Consider the following 20,005-nt stretch of genomic DNA (forward strand, 5'->3'; position numbering starts at 1 on the left):
GTGGCACCCACCTATATGACACTTCTCGCATTTTCAGGTCGTCATGCAGGACTCTGTGCACAGAACCCACAGAAATGCCAACTCTGGAGGCGATCTGTTCAACAGTCATTCGGCGATCCCCCAAAACAATTATCTCCACTTTCTCGATCATGTCGTCAGACCGGCTTGTGCGAGTCCGAGGTTGTTTCGGTCTTTCGTCACACGATTTTCTGCCTTCATTAAACTGTCGCACCCACGAACGCACTTTCGACACATCCGTAACTCCATCACCACATGTCTCCTTCGACTGTCGATGAATTTCAATTGGTTTCACACCACGAAAATTCAGAAAACGAATGATTGCACGCTGTTCAAGTAAGGAAAACGTCGTCATTTTAAGTATTTAAAGCAGTTCTCATTCTCGCCGCTGGCGGTAAGATTCCATCTGCCGTACGGGGCTGCCATCTCTGGGACGTATTGACAATGAACGCAGCCTCATTTTAAAACAATGCGCATGTTTCTATCTCTTTCCAGTCCGGAGAAAAAAATCGGAGGCCTTATAACTTGAATGCACCTCGTATTATGGATATTAAATGAGTTTCAAATTAGAGTTAACAGAAGCTGCGGAAAATTTTTTTCATAGAAATTACCAACGGTACATGAAATTGACTCTATAAATTACGATTGCGATGAGTCGTCTCATCTGTTATTCGATGCGCCGTCCACCAAGGATTTGCAGCTCCCATGTTGCGCATGCGGAGTCCGCTACAGCTACGATAGGGCTGTACTGTTCTCCAGCTGCTTGTTGAGCTATGAATTTGGCAATTTTAACATTTATTTTAACATACCTGAGGTGCGTATTAGCAGTTCAAATTTTAGTAGGGTCTTTCTTTCGGTGAATTCCTCCTGTAAAAAGAATTTTGGGCGGGTGTTCCTGTCGGTGTATTCTTCCTGACTATTAACTTGTCAGTAGAACTTACCTACAGAGAGGCATTGTTTGCTCTTAAAAAGTAGCACAGTAGCTTTATAAAGTCTGTTAGACATCGCAAAAGGTGTATCACGTCTTTTCAATTGTAATAAAGCTCAGAAATAATCAGAATCTAAGAATCGATAGCGTCAATTCGCCAAGTTAAATCTATTTTAAAGAAAACCGAGCATGTTTTAGTCTTCTCCGGTGCAGCGATCTGTGTTATTACGTGTACTCGCTGCTTGGACTGCAACTAGACTGTCTGGCTGGAGTCGAGGTACAAATTACTGGTGTTTGACTGATCTTCTTTTGGCTATTTCGTACATTGTGCTTGGACTGTGACTTACCGTTCCACTTTGCACTATTTCTGTGTTAAAGTTGTTGTCCAGTAAACGCTGTTCCTGCAACAGAACCCCTGCCTATCCAGAAACTCCAACACCGAACGCAGCGGCATTTTCTGTAATCCATTCCCAACCGTCCAGCTTTCGAGTTCGACATGCATCTCAAATGTAGGTCACGCTTTGGAACCTTAAATTGACTTATTTTTGCACATTAAATTCTTCCGAGATATGTGTGTTGCCTGCTTCTAGGAGTATGAGAATGGTGTGACGGGAAACACTTCGTACCCAAATGTCAACATTGTTGTTTTGCGTTATAAATATCGCCAAGAGTTTCTGCTCACAATAATACGAAAATACGATTGAGACATTCACCAACTAAATTAGTGATTTAATGACCAACTGTTATGCACCGTTGCCTTTCATCTCGTATTAACGAATACTATACATTAAGACCGACTAAATACAAGGTAAATGCATTAATATGCTAGCTTCTAGGAATATTACACAATCATTTAAAACTGATATTAAAATATTTCTCACTTGCCACGTTTTATTCTAGTGTAAGCTTGTAGAATGTCAGTGAAATATTTTGATGTTAGTCGAGTCAGCAGTTCCAACTTCTGTTATACAGAAGATAGACTGGAATTTTCTCCGAATACAGTGGTGACACAGTTTTGTGGATTACAGAAGTATTCTTTTCTATACGCGGCAATAATTGGAGTATAACTACTTCACTCATAAGAATAGCGTTCACCCTTTCGAAATATATGCTCATAGAATAGATTAGTCGTAAAAGATGAGTTTGCCACTTAATATAACAGAAAGAAATAAGAACTCACTTGAAGAGCTTGTTAAATTTACGAAAATATACAACTAATCTGTGACACAAATTTATGCTTTCTGTTTGATTGAACGAGTTGTCGTAATTCGAGGAAGCAGCGGCATAATGAAAAAAGTCGGAATTTATTAAAAAGACACAAGAACTTAACTTTAGAAAATGTAAATTGTTTCATCTTAGGTAATAAGTTTTACGTTCAATGAAATACTCTTCATAGCAGAATTATTAAATAATTTGAACGCGAAATCGAAAATTATGTTTTGTTACAGTTTTGACAAAGCCAAAGTATCTAAAAAAATACGTATTTATTTTGCTGAAATCAGTTTACAAGTATTAAAATTATAGCAGATCATGGATAGCACACTAATTTAGATATTCATTTTTCTGTAACACTTAGATTCTATACCAAAGTTAATTATCAAACTTCATTACAGTTTTTTTGAGAAAAATGAAAGTCGAACTAAAAAATTTGGAATCACAATCAAATTTAAATTCTTGCCAATGACCGAAAATGGATTTTAAATTTTGTGTACGTTTGTTGCGTGTAGTTGTCTGCAAATACTACTGTGACGACAGGTAGACGATGCACTTGAAAATTACTATAATTTTTATTATTGACTAAGGAATGACTGGTAACATAGGTCCATTTGAAGTCCTGTAAAATGATGCATACAATGCCTCTGAAGATCTACAAGTGACTGACTTGATAGAGGTCGGAAAATCTAACAGTTGCGATCGCAGGATCTATAGGGGTGGGAGGTACCCGGCCGCGATACATTACTGTGTACATCTTATAGCACTTTCTCGCGATGCTGACTGAGATGGCAGTTCCTGCGATCGCACCTACAAAAATACCCACTGACTGGAGTACTTTCATGTTCAGGTCGTGAATCTCCTGTTCTAGTTGATCGAGGTCCATTGTTCCTTCCGTTGTAGTCCCGTTGATGTCCGGTTCTTCCACTGTTACGTTGATTGAATTACCCTCGTTCAGGCCCGTGGGCATGTCATCGATGAGATCACCACTTTCTTTCAAGGACACGTCATCGCTGTTTGGCTGCGTAGAATTTTCTGGCGACAGGTCGTCTCTAGCATCTTCATCATCTGCTTTTACGTTCCTGAAGAATAGAACAAAAGGAAAAACAGGGTTCATCCTTCCATATATGAATTATGCAAGTCACATCATTTTCTTATATTCTACCGCTATGAAGAAATATCGAAACGTAAGTAATGTAAAATTTAAGAGTCGAAACATAGCACCACCATGCCGCAGTGAGAGAGATAAAAGGTTGTAGGAAAACTTTCAATTTGACTCATGATTTTCTAACAAAGTCATTGCAATTGTAGAAATACAGTAGGTCGAAATGGTAAATGAACATTTCTAAAGACGTCAAAGAGGAAGTTCATGTTTTTATTTGACGCTAATAGAGAGCTGGATATGTGGTCATTAGGTTTCAGCACCAATGTGGCGGTCTTCAATCCGAGGACTGGTCTGATACAGCTCTCCATGCTGCTCTATTTTGTGCAAGTCTTTTTATTTCTGAATAACTACTGCAACACACATCCGTTTGAACTATATTCATCTCTTGGTTCCCATCCATAAATTTTATACCCCACACTTTCTTCCGATACTAAATTGAAGATTCCTTGATGTGTCAGCACGTGTCCTATCAACCAATACATTCTTTGTTTCATGTTGCGCTACGAATTCCCCCCCTCCCCCCCCCCCCCCAGTTCTATAGAGTATATCGTTCCTAACGATCTTGGTGTCATAAAGGTGTGAAAAATGTATATTTAGTATCCACTCATTAGTTCCGCGATCTACCGTATCCCTCTGTGGCACCCTATTTCAAAGGGTACTGTTGTGCTCTTGTCTCAACTGTCTATCGTTCGCGTTTTACTTCCATGCAAGGATACACTCCAGACAAATACCTTCAGGATAGAGTTCTGAAACATAAATTTATGCTCGATGTTAACAAACCTCTCTTCTTCAGACACCCTTTCCTTACCATTGACATCTACAATTTATATCCTTTCTGCTTCTGCCATCATCAGTTATTTTACTGCCCAAATAGCATCACTCATCTATCACTTCTAGTGTCTTATGTCTTAAGCATCGTCCCTGAACATTGCCTGAACTAACAATATTACTTTCCATTACCCTGGTTTTGTTGTTGTACATGATCATCTTACATCGTCCTTTCAAGGCTCATTTCCTTCCCTTTAACGGCTCTTCCAAGCCCGTTGCTGTTCCTGACGAAAAGCACAATGTTATTGGCAAACCCCAATGTCAGTGTCTTTATCTCTCCTCCCTGAACTTCAAATTCTTCTCGAAAATTTTCTTTGAATTCCTTTACTGCCTGATCTATGTGCATATTGAATAACATCTGGTAGAGGCTACAACCGGGTCTAACTTCCTCCCCAACTACTGCTTACTTTCCCTGTCCTTCGACTCCTATAACTGCCGTCTTGTTTCTGTACAAGTAGCGCCGGCCGCAGTGGCCGAGCGGTTCTCGGCGCTACAGCCTGGAACAGCGAGACCGCTGCGGTCGCAGGTTCGAATCCTGCCTCGGGCATGGATGTGTGTGACGTCCATAGGTTAGTTAGGTTTAAGTAGTTCTAAGTTCTAGGGGACTGATGACCTCAGAAGTTGAGTCCCATAGTGCTCAGAGCCATTTGAACCATTTTCTTTGTATAAGTAGCAATGGCACTTCCGCTGTCTATATTTTACCTTGCTATCTTTATAATCTAAAAGAGTGTATTCCAGTCAATACTGTCAAAAGCTTTCTGTAAGTCTAGAAATGCTATAGACGTATGTTGGCGTTTCCTTAAGCTATCTTCTAAGATAAGTCGTAGGGTTAATGTGTCCCTACCTTTTTGCGGAAATCAAACTAATCTTTCCCTTCGTCGGCTTCTAACAGTTTTTCCATTCTTCTGCAATTCGTGTCAGTATTTTCTACAATGACTTATTAAACTCACAGTTTAGTAACATTCAGATTTCCCAGCACATGTATTCTTGAAACTGGAATTATTGTATTATTCTTGAATTCCAAGGGCATTTCAACTGTCACTCAGCATCGGTACTGGTTAGTAGAGGTTTTATACTTTCCCGGTAGACGCGGATGAACACAATTTATGCAGTCAACTGATTTACAGCAAGCTTATTTTGTAGCCTGGACGACTTTTCCCAAAGAGTACTAAACGTGTTGCGTATGACTTTGCTGCTACATATGATTGTACCTGATATTGGTGCAAGTGACGAGAACATAGACGTCTTAATAGAAAAATATAGTTTTACACCTTGTCATACATGCAGTTGTTGCTCACCGCACGACCACCGCAGGACAAATTACGACCTATGTTACGCTTAGAATGCTAGACAGGTTAGTAAGAAACCTTCACGAATATAGTGAAACACGTAACTGGAGTTATGAATAGTACATAGTTGGCAGATTTGGCCTTGCCGTCTGTGATGTTCGTTTGCGAGTGCTTCGTCGACAGGCAGGAACTTGCAGGACTAACTCGGGTTATCATTTTGTGTGGAACCATAGTTCTTCAATAATGGCTGCTGCCGAAATGTTAGACACTGTAGAATATAAATGAAACAATATGCAACGCATTCCATTCCCGTTCCCACTACGACAGGACGATTTGTTCATTCTGAAGCCAATGTACTTGCAGATATTCGCCAAGATGTCCGTCAACTTCCTTTGTTTACCTCGATCATCTGACCCCTCCCACTTTACGTACACTGGCGAACCCAAATGCTATGACCACCTGCTTAATAACTTGTTGGTCCATCTTTGGAACACAATAACTCACCGATTCTGCGTATCATGGATTTGAAAGTTTGTTGGTGGGTTTGTGGATGTATGTTGCACCAATTGTCCACGCACAGCTCATGGAATTTCGTTAAACAACGGCCTCCGATTTGTGTATGCGGTGATGGCGACTGATAGGGACCCAGATGGGTTTCTTTGGATTCACATCATGCGAATTTTGTGGCCAAGACATCAACGTGAGTACCTTATCATGCTCCTCAAAGCACTGTAGCACGGGTTTGGTTTTGAGATACGGACAGTTACCCTGCTGGAAGATGACATCGCCGACGAGGAAAACATGACGCATGAAGGGGTGGAGGAGGTCAACAGCTGTCCGCGTGTCTTCGATTTCTACCTCAGGTCCCATGCGAATTCAGCAGAATGTCTTACATAGCATAATACTGTTCCTAGCAGACTGTGTCCTTGGCGCGGTGGACATTTCTAACTGCCGTTGGCGTTTATGACGGAGTTTCTGGAGACGACCATTGACCTGGGGTAGCAAAAACTTGATTCACCCGACGAGGCGACACGTTTACTTTGATCCAATTTCGAATATCCCATGGCCACTGCACTTGTAATTGAAGATGTCGTTGGGCCAACATGTGAACATGTAGGGGTGGTCCGCTGCGGTGCTCCATGTTCAACAACGTAGGATGAACGGTGTGTTCCGAAACACTTATGCATGCACCAGTACTGTGCTCTTTCGGCAGAGATGCCATGGATCACCACCTATTCTGTTATACAGAGCAGGCAAACCTCCAAATTCCACGTTCTGAGAATAGTCGTGGACATCCAACCAGTAATCGTCCAGTGGTAGTCGTTCTAACTCTTTCCATAGATGCTCAGTACAGCAGCACGTGAACATTCCACCCGCTACGCAGTTTCCGAGATTTTCGTTCACAGGCTCTGGGTAATAACAATATTACCTTTGCCAAAGTCACTAACGTCACTATATTACCTCATTTGCGTCCTGTGTCGTCGCTGGAATGATTCACCATCCGTCTTTGACCGTCCCTGATGACACAGCAAGTGCAACTGGTGTCCGGATATCGTCCCCGGATGATGTTCCGTGAGTCATCACTGGTCCCACAATGCATCCGCAATGACGTACTTCAGTACTACGCGGACGCTCAGAAACTGGTCTGTACTTTTGGGCATGCTCCACAGACAACTGTTGAAAGCAGGGACACACCGATAGAATGTGCCAAGCATGTGCAGCAATCCGCCGAGACATCCAACCACCATCCCACAGGCCTAAAATGCGACCCCGTTCAGATAGCTGAAGCTGTTCAATAAGAGTACGTACTCGACGTTGGGGCATGGTTGTGCCCTAGAATATATGTTGGAAACGCTGCTCACCTCTAAATTCTACACAGTTACTGGGTACAGAGTGGAAACAAAGAGAGCATAGACAGTGGTCTTTAACGTCATCTGCTCGCCTATAACCGTGACAAATGAATCGCTAAAACTACAAACCCTCACTGTGCACATATTATACCCGGGTGCCAATGAACACAGTCCTTGATGGTTTTACATTTCTTTCCTGCAAGGTAAATGTGATCCTAATGTTACTCAACAGGACAACAATTTCTTCCATCAACCCCAAGTAAGTAGTTTTATGATTTCCGACTGCGATACGGCATTCCCGTTACTACTGGATAAAAACGACTTTTAATGTTGGGCATTGTCTTATATTGAATTGAATAAACTGGAAGAAAATGTATCACAACAACCGAATACTCACTTTCCTTCTACACCGGTCGTTTCAACTCCAGAGGTCGAATGTGCCGTGACAGATCCACTGTTTATGACTGCTGTCGCCAGTACTGGAAAAGAAAATACCTCGTAATATCTTCGACTTAGGGCTTGCCGTCTACATATGCTAGTGTACGAAATGGCCCGTTGCTTTAGACAATCACAAAGGATGTCATTAGAAAATACTGACACACTGAATATTTTACGTATCTCTGTTGAATCATCACCAACTTTAAAAGATAAAAAAATTACTTTCAGAATCATTTAACACAAATTTTCTCTCACGCATTTCAACCGTAAATATAAAAAATAACGAAGCAATGTTTATCTACAATTTGTTTAATAGGTGACTCATTATAAAAGCAGTGAGGAAGGTTTGGATTCCAGGTCCAGTTAATGAAAGCTGTTTATACATTATTTTTGTTATAAAATTCAGTTAATTAGGATGTAAGATTCAAAATTTCACTTGATATATCTCCATTCATTTTAAACGCACAGAATGTGCTTCAGGTTTATTGCGGCGAATATGTACTGATAATGTTAGTAAAATTTTGCTTTTGTAGGGAGACACAATGGAAACATAACTTAAAAGATAAAATTAACATTGTTAAATTATTTACCTATACAATACATTAGCAGTAAGAGTAATAACGCAGACAGTGAAGACCAAAAAATGAAACAATACGTGTAGTCACAAATGGTTGCACAAGGGTAGGAGGGAGTGTCATGTACAACATACTAAAAATCCGGTGAGGGGAGTTGGTGAAAGTGGGGTTGAGGGTGCGTATCAAGATCACTTTTCTCCGTACTTCTTGAATAATTGGAAAACAGCGGCATCTCATGAAAACTTACTACATCCAAAATTAAACTGCATTAAATATCTTACAAATAGGGTCCTATTCATTTTTTCTGTACGACTAGTTGTTTGCGCGAAGAGAGCGCGAGAGTACTGAAGATCTGATGCGACGCGCATGCGCCGTAGCGTAGGCGGCTTTTGTAGGCCAGTTTAAGGTAGTTTCCTCACATGACTGACCACAAATGTCCCATAGCAAATGGTTCGCCATAGCTTCCTCTACACTACTGTAATACGTTGTATACATTTATTCCTTACACCCTAAATATGTATTTACAGCACAGAAAATTTTTCTGGCTCTAAAACTGATTTCCGCTGCTCGTCACAATGTTAATTAAACAAAAAAGAGGTTTATACGGTAACATATATGGCGGTATTTTCGTGAGTCTTCTGTAAGAGAAACTTTCCTGTTGTTTAACAGGGTAGTTATTTCGTTATAGAAATACGAAAATTATCCAGGAAGTTTACGTTGGTTGTTCTCTTTTCAAATCATTTTGCTGTTTGCATACCGAAGTGGTTATTGAAGATATGGTATACGTACCAGCAAGGCTGAGGAGCAACGCGAAAAATCGTTGGTCTTCCATAGCGTGGGAACTTGTCGCGCTGTGCTGTTAACACTCGCCTCGAGGAACGGAAGCAGACTGAGCCGCCAGACAGCCGCGGAATGCCGATGGGGCTAGGGAGGGGCGCCGCAGTAGCGCTGTATGGGAGGCCTCACCTAGCTGAGTTAACTAATGTGCTCTGGCGTTCTCGTTGCGGAGATAGAACGTCTGCAGAGATATTTATTTGCTCATGTAGGTTCAATATGATGTATTGTGATTGCTGACTTCTTTTAGCACACAACTGATCTGTCTCATTCGTCTCCAGAACAAATCTAAAATTGAAACGCTTTCATAAAAAAAAGGACAAGTGCTCGAGTGCTCGTAGGACTCGCACTCCGAGGTTTCTGTAAAAACTTAATTATGTATATAAAAATTGTTAATGTTTTGGTTTTAATGAGTGAGTGTGCGAGTATCAAAATATGTAACATATATGGTTCTGCCTTATGATTGCCTTTACTTAGAAGCTTACATGTTTTACACCTCCAACGGACTGTTGACCCCAGTACTTGACATAAATTCCATCCTTGATACGTCTACCGGTTTCTGAGATAATAGGGCCTTAACAGATGGACAGAAAAACAATCGTATAGAGGAACGGACAAAAAAGCGATCCCACCAGATTTCCGTTTTAGCGATTGGGGTATGACATTCTAAAAAGGACAAAAATAGCATCCCCTTGATACAAACCCCACAGCCTCTACTAAAAGAATACCATCCTGGCTGCCCTACGGAGTGATATATTGAGAATCACTTCGTCTACAGGGTGCTTCACGATTACTATTACAGGCTTTTCGAGGCTTTAGAGGGTACTTAATTGATCAAGTTTACTCCAGTAATCCATGGGCTGACATGTACCGTTTTGACGTAATATAAGTTTGAAGATCGATACACATTCAAATCTCCCGTTTCACAATACGGGCACAGCGGAGACTACAAGCTCGGGCCCGTGTGTTCTACAGAAGCTGTTCCACATGGCGACTCTGGCAATCGTTGCACACCCTGTAACTGCAACGCATTCTGTCATACACTCGGTCCACAAACAATGTTGGATGTTCTTGGAGCACTACAGCGAACTCTTGTAGCTGCTAACGTATCAGTTTCTGGCAGCCATTGTTGTTGTCGGACGAAAATGGAATGTGATTGACGGAGGTGAATCGGAAAATTTTCTCGATACGTGCATTGTGCAGATCGACCGTTGTGTAACTTGTTGTGAAGAGGGAGGTATGAAGGTGACCCGATTATTTTGTGTTCAACGGTACGTTTCCGAACATGGGTTCCTAAAACTTATCTACTACGTCCCCTCTACATCCTAGAAGCCTGTAATGGGAATTTGGGAACACCCTGCAGTAGTAACTTCTCCTATGCTGAGTACTCTGCTAAATTAACGTAATATGGGTAACGATGAGAGGTAATAAAACTCCAGAAATGAAGGTATCCTAAATGTTGATGTAACTAACCGATCATTGGTAGTTTACGTTCTTATTTACTAAAATTGAAGCACACAAGAAATAGACCACAGTCGCCTTTAAACACCCTCATCCACACACACACACAGACACACACACACACACACACACACACACACACACACACACACACACACACACACACAACACTATTACTTTTTACTACTGATTTTCGTACTACAGTTTTTAGGCAGAATAGATCGGTTTCTGTCATTCGATAGGGCGTAGCTAATTAAAGAAGCAGTTTACTGTATGAAAACTGAGCAACAAGCCCTCATTCCGTAACGAATTGAACTCTCTTCTAAAAACAGCTTCAAACGTCTGATTACTTCACTAATGAGTTACTGTGTTAAACATTTGACTTCAAGGATATAAGCGAGAAAAGTTTAGAAAAGGTTTGAAATTATGCTTAAAGTTTGTTAGAAGTCAGAAACTTCTCTCAGTATTAAACACTGGATGAACATAGTCTTGGTAATTGGCGCTCTATTTTAGGCAAAAGCAATCTTTTCATGCATCTCAATGTTTATTACGTCATTCTGAACTACGTGTCACACAGTGATATAATTTTGCAGCTTTTTTCAGTGGTCTATCCGGATACCGTATCAAAAGTGTTTGCGAACAGAGTTAGTAGTAAAGAAGTTGTAATTTAAAACTTCATGATCGATGCTGCAATTTTACTGATATCAATTTCTAGCGAAGCTAGTTTTTCAAGTACATACGTCTACATGTACATCATATTCACAAGCCACCTAACGGTATGTTGCCCAGGGTAGTTCTGGCACCACTAACTGCTGACCAGTGTGGCCGAGCAGTTCTAGGCGCTTCAGTCTGGAACCGCGCGACCGCTGCGGTCGCAGGTTCGAATCCTGCCTCGGGCATGCATGTGTGTGATATCCTTAGGTTAGTTAGGTTTAAGTAGTTCTAAGTTCTAGGGGACTGATGACCTCAGCTGTTAAGTGACATAGTGCTCAGAGCCATTTGAACCATTTGAAGCACCATTAACTGATCGCCCCTTCCCTGTTCCACTCGCGAATAGTACATGGGAGGAATGTTTGCCGGTAAGCATCTGTATTACCTCTAATTTCTCGAATGTATCTAAATGTCTTTGACAAGTGATATACTGAAGTCTGCGGTGTTCAAAATGGTTCAAATGGCTCTGAGCACTATGTGACTTAACATCTGTGGTCATCAGTCCCCTATAACTTAGAACTACTTAAACCTAACTACCCTAAGGACATCACACACATCCATGACCGAGGCAGGATTCGAACCTGCGACCATAGCGGTCACGCGGTTCCAGACTGAAGCGCCTAGAACCACACGGACACACCGGCCGGCCTCTGCGGTGTACAATGTTATAATTTTGCAGGTAAGTTCAGTGGACTATGTGGGTTCTATATGGAAATTGTGTTCCGAATAGAGTCGTTAATAAAGAAGTAATAAATTAAAACGTCTTGTGTGAGGCAAGAACAGTGAAAACGTAGAAAGGAATAAACCTTTTTCCTATCATCATTTTTGGCGTTATTAGGGGGAAAATGTTTCTTATATGTTTGAAATTAGATGTATGTAAGTGCTCTGATTCTGAATAAAGTCACAGTAATTGCGCGTCGTGATTTACGCTGCCTCAAAGCAAACACACAATTTCTAACGAAATACTTGTTTTACTGTGTTAAACATTTGATGTTATGTTATACCTCCAAATTAGTAAACTATATCAAAATTCATTTTTTTTAATTCGGTTGATAACTACGTGAAATATTGAAAATCTCACTTTCGCTGGCCTTGGAATCCGTTAGATAGTCAACGTGCAACATCTATTGGGTTCCGGGTTCCATGGTAGTTGATTATCCTTTACACAAACTTAGTCTCCGTTGTGTGTTTCTGGTCACCTTGACGTAGGTTAAAATGTAGCTGAAACATAATTTTAAGTGAAAAATAATTTTAAAGCTATTGTAGCTGATAAACGTCCAAGCAATTTTAATAGCAGTATTGGTGTAATGACTATCATTTCTCTCACCAAAACCTTTTTTATCATATTCTCAGCTTTCTAGCTCTTAATTAAGACATGAAAGGGCGTGGCATTTGTATTGAGACCTCATGGGTAATAGAGAATAAGTATGGTTGTGTTTCAACACCACATCCATTACGTGCTGACGGCCTGTAGACTTTGTAGAATCATGGTATAGGTTATTTATCAGAAGACAGTTGACATCAGATGAATACGTCGTAGATTTTTGTTTTGAAGGAGATACTAAGTTGCATCAACACCTCAAAAAGATCTTAAAGCTCATTAGAGTTGACATTATCACTAGGAAGAATGTAATATTAGCAAAGCAGTATAATGCATTAACCTGCGCGTAACGAGTTTTTGTCGTAAATTGTGTTTGATTATCAGAAGAATGTAGAATACCTGTGATTTTATGTTACAAGACGACAGTGAGTATACGAAACGTGGTAAAATACAGTCAGCAGCAGTTTCTAGCATCCTTATTGACCTTCCGATCAGAACCACGATGCGCGTTTCATAATGCTCTAGTTGGTTGTTTCATTTAGGGCAGGGGACCAAACAGCGAGGTCATCGGTACCACCCGATTAGGAAAGGTTTGAGGTATGAAGTCGGCCATGTCCTTTCAGAAGAACCATCCAAGCATTTGTCTGAAGTGATTTAGGGATTTAGGGAAATAACGGAAAAAATATATGAGGATAAACGGACGCGAGTTGGAGCCGTCGTCCTCCCGGATGCGAGTCCAGTGCACTAACCACTGCGCCACCTCGCTCGGTAGGATGTTCTGAGGAGGCACGCTGCTGCTCACAGCCGTACGTACTCTGCAGACACTTGCCACGCTCAGAGCATCTTTGCCAGGAGTCTGGTAGCCACTTTCCGTACGAAGATAGGAACGATCATTCAGTGCGTCACGAACTGCTGCATGAATTCCTTACCTTCTCGTGGTAATCGCACCTTCGCTGTTACTTGTGCCATATGTCACTGATACTCCCATTTGTAGATTCTCAATGTATGCTACGGTTGAAGAAAAGTTCTTTTCATAAAACTGTGTTTTAATATTTCTTCGTATTTGGCACATTCGGTATATCTACATTTGCAATTATTTGCTCCATTGATACATGGAAACGAGGAGATGTTGCTATGTCTTGACCGTTACTGGTCGAATATCTTTCTGATGGTACTCTCAGTTCTGGTGTCTACAGGTCACCGAGCAACTGCACCTCGTGTATCTAGATGGAACCATACATGATAACAGGTGATTCTCGAAGCTTTCTCCGCTGCGTGCATCCGGTATAGCAATAGTTTTTTATCCGTTATTTTGGCTGTTTACGTTACAACTAGCATAAAGGCATGTTTTTGGCTGAATTAAAACCACCTCACACAATAATATATTCCACAGTACATCGTTGAGTCAATTATATTTAATTCAACTATCGATTTGTGTTGGAAATGGCTGCTACAGCCGAAGTATCAGACAATATAATATTATTGTCCATGACGCACGTCCGAAAAATTATAGGTACCTGTCGGATCACGGATAGCTTATTTGACTAAAAGACGCATAGATATGTTGAAGCCTCGTTTCTTAGTTTATAACATTCGAAAATGATTCTTCAGAGTTTATGGTCCTACTGGCGCCACCTAAATTACCGGTGTTAATGATAAATTGGGGTGTTTTCACTTAATTGGATCCAAATAGAAACACACATAACCAATATCTTGGTGCTTTAAAAGAATATGAGTACTTATTAAAGTAAGTCACTGGAACTGCCTCCAGCAGAGTTATTGTTACACAAGGAACTGAGAAAACCATCATGTTACATTATCTTTCTCTGAAGGAAATAGATTGCTAACTAAATTTTTAATCATAAATGTAAACGAAATACAGGAATATCAGCAGGCTGCCCTCATCTTACCATTGACTTGCGGCTCGAAAATTGTGAAATTGATGGCAGAAATGCACAGCCTGAGTAGCATTACTAGTTTCTTTACATGTGCAGAAAGGGATACGACACTTAAAACTTCCGGGCTGATAGGCCGTGGTCGAAGTATAAAACTCTCTCTTGACGTTTCGTCTCCGACTGCGGGAGACATCCTCGGAGGTAAAGCGGCGAACTGCGAAGAGAACTCGAGGAAGCGCTGATTATATAGGCAGTACAGAGGGCGCCACTGTCGATCACGTGGCGTCGGCTATGAGGTTGTCTCTGGTAATGCCAACATTCCCGATTGAAAGTAATCGATCGTCACGCTTGCGGTGCAACGCTGACATCCAAATTTTATCCAGTTTAACACCTTTGTCTTTCCTGTTAAAATTATTACGATGTTTATCAATCTCGATAGCCTCTCTATACAAGCGTGCATAATAATGCGAGGTTTTTGATATGACACTCGTCTCGCTGAATTTTATTTCATGATCACCTTCCTGGTAAACATGTTCCGCTACGGCCGATTTATCCGTGTGACCCAGGCGGCAATTCCTCTTATGTTCAACAAGACGGGTGTTCACACTTCTCTTTGTGGTACCGATGTAAACCTGTCCACAACTACAAGGAATTTTATATACCCCCGGTGTAGCCAAAGGGTGTCGTGCATATTTTGCCGGCCTTAAAACTTCTTTTATTTTCCTGGTGGGTCTGAAAATAGTTTCCACCCCATACTTGCCTAAAACTTTCCCGATGCGGTCTGTGACCTTACTAATGAACGGAAGAAAAACTTTGCCCTAGGACGACTGTTGTTCGTCGTTACTCCTTATTCTCTGCCTAGAGCGAAGTGCTCGATCTATATCCTTGTTAGAATAGCCATTCTTCACGAAAGTTGAGCGTAGATGTTCAATCTCATCTTTTCAATAAACAGGTTCACAAAGTTTGTACGCCCTGTCTACCAAAGTTTTCATTACACCTTTTTTTTTGTCTAGGGTGGTGGTTTGATTCTTTGTGTAGATAACGATCAGTATGTATGGGCTTTCTATGCATCTTATGGCCCAACGTTCCGTGCCGTCGTTTAATCACAGACACATCCAGGAAGTTCAATTGCCCACTCCTTTCCGTCTCCATAGTGAATTGGATTTTCGGATTAATGCTGTTTAAATGGCTTACCCAAAGTTCATAAACCTGGGATTCCGTTGAGACCAATTGTCAGCGCTATAGGCGGACCAACACACGAGTTAGCTAGACACCTTGCCTCAATGCTGCAGCCTTATGTTGGTAGGACGGACAGTCATATTAAAAATTCAGCTCATTTCATTGACAAGTTAAAGGAAACGAGCGTGAGCCCGGATGATATCCTCGTCAGTTTTGACGTTGTGTCGTTATTTACCATGATTCCGGTAAACGGATCTATCTTATGCATAGCGGATATTTTTCCTACCGATATTGTGGCATTATTCCGACACTGCGTCACCACAATCTACTTTCAGTACAATAATAACTTTTATGAACAGATTGACGGGGTGGCTATGGGCAGTCCTCTCAGTCGTGCTGTGGCTAATTTATTTAAGGAGACTTTTGAACAACGGGCGTTGCAGACTGCCAGTAAGAGACCAGCCAGATGGTATCGCTATGTCGATGATACGTTCGTAGTATGGACACACGGAGCAGAGGAGTTGGATGCCTTCCTGACACATTTAAACAGCATGGACCAACAAAGCATCACTTGATGCGCTAATTAACATACTGTTCTCTCGAAATGCAGTGTTCAACCTTGACAAAAGTATACGTCCATCTGAAACTTCACGAACATTGTCCTACCCTGTATTGTTGCCTTCTGAAGCTAAGGTCTCGAGCTAGGGTCGATTTCTTGCATGCTCGATGCTATATTGGGGAAAAGACATGGTATTCAGGAGCGTCTCCCATACGTCGCTGAGGATTGTAGCGAGCCTTCAGTAATGTATGTGTGTATCGATCTCGTTGCCGACTTAAATGAACGACCACGATCTCTGGACGATAATACACTTCCCACCTCCTCTCTCTTTGTAGTTTTAGAAGATACATAGTTATTAAACTAAAGATAATAAAAATATACTTATAGGCAACTACTTTACTATAATCCATGCGAAATGGAAGAGAACTGAAGACGATACATTTGTGGATTCAGAATTTTCATATATCTGTTGCTTCCCCAAATTGTTTCAGCCTATTTCGGCTGTATATATGTACTTCGCAAGCCACTTCAACGTGTGTGGTGGAGCGTACTACTGGAACCAACACTTTTTTTCCATTCCCTGTTTTATTCGCGAATGGTGCGTAGGAAGTGTGCCTGCCGATAAGCTACCGTATGAACTCTAATTCTTATGAGTTCCTCGGATCCGTCACCTCGCGAAGCATATGTGGGAGGAAGAAATATGTTGTCAGAATCTTATACGAACGCACACTCTCCGAATTTCATCAGTAACCCTCTGTATCACACAGATGGCTGAGCATCTCCGTGGTGCTCTAGCGCCCATTAAACTATGCCGTGAGGAACGTTCCGCTTTTTCTTGGATCTTCTCTACCTCTTCTATTGATCCAACATGGCAACGGTCCCAGATTAAACAAAAATACTCAAGAATTGTCTATCAAGTCTATTCAAAGCTACTTTTTTAATGCATGAACTATATTCCTTAAAATTCTTTCAATGGTTCTGAGCTAAGCATCTGCTTTTCCATCAACCAATTTTCCGAGGCCTCTCTGTGACATTTGGGTCGGCACTGTTGTGGGTCCTAGCAAGCCTAGATTTAACTCTAGAGGAGGTCGAGCAGATACTACATAACACTCAAAGTATTAGAGCACTTTATTAAACGTTGACTGACATAAAATACTTGATACTGAAACAACACGTGTCCTCATGGAGGTCTATGAATTTGTTAGTGTCGCTGAAATTATAGCTTAACACTTGGTACAACGTAGAATGATGGTCATCTTTGAATGTACATTTCCGACTTTTAATATAACTCGATCTGCTGCATCTGAAATAAGACGATGCTGTTGTTGTAAGTGATACTTGCAAATTGGGGCTGATCGGCACTTTACTGTTACGTCAATGATCTTCCAGCAGCACTGTTATATGGAAACTCTTCAGCGCGTATCTACGCCGATATCTCTCATTCGTTTCTGTGTTAGGCAGCGACTATCCTTAACTTATTGTTCCGAAGTGTGTGACCAATTTTGACACAGTACCTCGTTCTTAGGACGACAACACACATTCCACTTTGTGTTGCTGGAAGACAGTTACTCCTAGGTACTCGTAGCGTTACCGTATTGAGTTACGTCTTTCAGAATGTCCTGAATCCAATCACAGATATGGTGCAGTACTGAGTAAGCACTGGCTTTGTTAGCTAAATAACAGGTCTAAACCGTATCGAAAACCTTCGCGAATTGGAAGGACACGTTATCAACCTGGGTGCTTTTATACATCACGCTCTGGATATCATCGACGAACAGAGGGAGCTGTGTTTCGCGAGATATCTGTTTACGGAATCTATGTCTTTTTATAGAGCAGATTTTTCGTTCCCCATGAACGTCATCATACGTGAGCACAGAACATCTTCCCCAACTGTACAGTGGATTGACGTCAGCAGTATAGCCCTACAATTATGATCACCGGTTCGAGAAACCGCCTTTATAACGAAAATAACTTGTGTTTTTTTCCAGTCGCCTGATAATTGTCGTTGTTCATGCGACTTACGACATATTTCTGCTAACACGGGAGCAACATCTTCCGCATAGTACCTGTGGAATCTTACAGGAATTTCAGCCTGTCCAGATGCCTCTCAAGTTTTGAGCGAGATTTTTATCTGAATTTCTATTCCCCCGTGACCTGTCTCAGAAACCGCAGTTTGGGTGGTCGTGCGAAATGTGAAAGGAGGAACCATATCATGATCTACCTCGATGAAACATGTTCGGTAAGCTGAGCTAAGTATTTCGACCTTCACTCTATCATCTCATGTTTCGGCGCTCTTATGCTCACTGATCATTTTACATATAATGTTGCTCTGCTTACTGACCTAAAATTTCTTAGGTTTTTTTCTCAGATCCGGTAGCATATCGTAGTGTAGAGTTCATGGGACACTTCTCGCTTTGCTTTTCTTCTGTTCGTTTTGAATTTCTTCAGCTTTTGTTTGTGAATTAGATTTTGACTTCTCTGAGGTATATCGTGGAGGTGTTTTGTTTCCTGACTGTCTAACATCACCAGCCTACGACTGTGGGTTTCACCACCAACTCTCACAAACTGGCTCAGCACATATTGGTCTAAAGTGTATAGTACAATGCCTCTGAATTTCGTCTATTTTTGCTCCATAGCTTCATCCTCAGAGCTGAATATCTGATGGTGACTACTCAGATACTTCGCACTTCGTTTCTTATAACACTTGTCCTATCTGTCTGAAACGTCCCCTTTGAACAATTTTACACGCCTGTGCTTAAACTGACACACAATATTTTTAGCGCAACGCAATCTGACTTTCAAAAAAAAATACAAAAGAATGGCCCTGACTAACATTAAACTATACCTTTCACAAATCACTTACCTCACAAAAATCTTCGCTACTCAAGCTACTGCAATACAGCGAGCGCCACTACTGCCAGCTAAATAAAAGATTCAAAGTACTGAAGGCACTAACTACTGATAGGCATAGTTGGCAAATGAAAGATATTAATAGAGAACAAACAATGTATTTAAAAAAAATCTTTATTTATCAACAATAATATTTATACATCCAAAACCCACCTCCTTAGTTAATTAGTGGGTCATTAATTGCAGCTGTTATTTACAATTTTGCAGCTAGTTACAATATATTCAGTAAGTTGTGAGCTACAGCTATCTACATTCAATGGGCAGCTATGTAATTGTCTATTTTTAACTTAAGTTTATAACTAGACCTACATTCTACTTCCTGCAGCGTCACAGATGTGTCAGCGTTGTATAAACCTACTTAATTGCCTTGCCCATCAAGCTAATCCTGATGGGCGTGCCCCTGACACCGGGCAGGCTGGATGTTAATCGCTGCAGGTTCCTATTCTAGATTTCTAATCTAATTCCTACTAACTAGTTCTAGCCTACGTCATTTTCAGTGTGTTGTCGATACCGGGTTGTTCATATTTCCCACCCCCCCTAGTCCCGTGCATGGCGGATTCCAAACTAAGGGTCGGCCTATCCACGCACAGGCGGAATGGGAGTGGGCACATTAGTCATTATCAGTTGTATTCAGTCTTGTTCCCTCATGTACTCCCTCAATACCTTTTGTGATACCTCGTTGGCAAGTGTGTTTATTATTCGGAAGGTGTCTTCTTGTCTTATTAGGTTGTAAGTGTCGTGGTTTGGTAGTTGGTCCCGTAGTGCAGAGGCAACATCATTGAAGAGGGGGCACTCGTAAATCACATGATCGGGAGTGCCCTCCGGTTCACCA

This window comes from Schistocerca nitens, chromosome 3 (genome assembly GCF_023898315.1).
Source record: "Schistocerca nitens isolate TAMUIC-IGC-003100 chromosome 3, iqSchNite1.1, whole genome shotgun sequence".
Lineage (NCBI taxonomy): Eukaryota > Metazoa > Arthropoda > Insecta > Orthoptera > Acrididae > Schistocerca > Schistocerca nitens.